The following is a 1,883-nucleotide window of genomic DNA, read 5'->3' on the forward strand; positions in this document are numbered from 1 at the left end:
CATGAGTTATGTTTAGCTAATAATAATTAGAATGGAAAGATCGTATTCATTAGAGGCTTGTTACAATAGGTAGATTTGATTATGTTGAGGGACCGTATTGGCATTTGTTAATCTAAGAGTTGTTAATGGCTGACCAAGGATTAACGAAATACTTTATTTATTCAAACCTCAATCCAAGTGTTGTTGAACTATATTATATTGATTAAACTGGTATAAGCATGATGGACCGATCGATTACCCTAGGCTTTGAATTATTTGATAAATTCCATTTTTCTGCGTTCTAGTTTATTCTAGTTTAGTTATTAATTATTCAATCATTTCCTCTCTTGAAGTAGTTAGATAATTGAGCACAAATCTGTAGAACTCCTCTCCCTGTAGATCGACCCGTATTTGCTAGTTTCTGCTAAACCGACACCGTGTACTTGCGATATATTTTAAAACTCATCAAGTTTTTGGCGTCGTTGCCGGGGAGACGGCTAGTTTCTATAGCTTTCTGATTAATTATTTGACTATTTCTGCTGTCTCATTGGAACTTCAAGTTCCAATTGAGGCCATCTCACTGCACATTTTTCTTTGTTTCTTTTATGCCCAGGTCTAAAAGAACAGGTACTCCAGTTCCAACTGATCCTGATCTTGAGAAAATCCTCCGGCAGCTCAAGAAGGCACAAAAGAAGAAAAAGCAGTCTGCTAATCAGGAAAAAACCACGGAAGAACCAACAGAACCAATCATGCCTCCTAAGTCATTGAAGTCTTATGGGGTACCTTCTCCTGGCAATGTTCCCACAGGCTCTACTATGCCTGATATACTAGCAGCCAACTTCGAAATCAAGTCTGCTCTCACTAACATGATCCAGCAGAATCAGTTTGGTGGGCATCCATCTGAAGACCCTGCAAATCATTTACAACGGTTTCAACAACTTTGTCGTACCGTTAATCACCAAGGGGTCACTCCTGATCAGTTGAAGGTCATGGTCTTCGAATTTTCATTAAAGGACAAGGCACAAAAGTGGCTGAACGATATCAATGAAACTGAGTGAAGTGCTATATCTGAAGCATTCCTGAAAGAGTACTACCCTCCCATCAAGACTGCAGAAATAAGACATAAGCTTGCCACCTTCCAACAAGAACCTGATGAAACACTAAAAGAAGCATGGAATAGGTTCAAGGATCTGCAGAGAGAATGCCCACACCACAATCTGGATAAGTGGTTCTTCACCCAAGCATTCGACAATGGTCTACAACCTCATATCAAGAGTACGATTGATTCATCTGCAGGGGGTGTCTTCCTAGATAAGGGGGTATATGAAGGCTTCGATTTTCCGGCCAACTTAGCAGCGAATGATCATAGTTCCTCCAGGACTATTACAAAGAAAAAGTTGGATGCTGATGCATATGCCTTGTTGTCTTCATAATTAGCCCAGTTGGGCATGAAGATGGACTCACTGAAATCTTTGCAGTCTAGTACTCCGCCTATGAGTATTAATGCAATGTTTTCCATGGCTCTTATTACTTCTTCCGATCCTTTTGTGAAGTGTGTGGTATTCAAGACCACTTTGGTCATGATTGTTGCTACAATCAACCTGATCCGAATCAAATGGCGCATGCAAATGTTTTTCAGCAGAGACCTCCACACAACCCATACTCTAACACATATAACCTAGGTTGGAGAGATCATCCTAATTTTTCCTACAAGAACAACAATGTTCAAAATTGTTATTTCCCTAGGAACACTACAAGAGGGGGGGGGGGTGAATTGTAGGTGTAGAAATAAACGTAACTTTTTGCGGAAATTAAAACTTAAACGAATAAACAAGCTAAAGGAACACAAGGGATTTTTACGAGGAAAAACTTCTTGGGCCCAACAAGAAGAAACAACCTCGACC

General features: G+C 39.9%; 1 non-coding gene across 1 annotated transcript; it reads right to left on the minus strand.

The window, feature by feature from the left end:
- Nucleotides 1–1,091: 1,091 nt before the first annotated feature.
- Nucleotides 1,092–1,198, minus strand: LOC125494481 (small nucleolar RNA R71). The gene has a single exon (XR_007270729.1). It is a non-coding gene; the product is annotated as a small nucleolar RNA R71 (small nucleolar RNA).
- Between the last annotated feature and the right edge of the window lie 685 nt (nucleotides 1,199–1,883).

This window comes from Beta vulgaris, chromosome 1, assembly GCF_026745355.1.
Source record: "Beta vulgaris subsp. vulgaris cultivar EL10 chromosome 1, EL10.2, whole genome shotgun sequence".
In the NCBI taxonomy this organism is placed as follows: Eukaryota; Viridiplantae; Streptophyta; class Magnoliopsida; order Caryophyllales; family Amaranthaceae; genus Beta; species Beta vulgaris.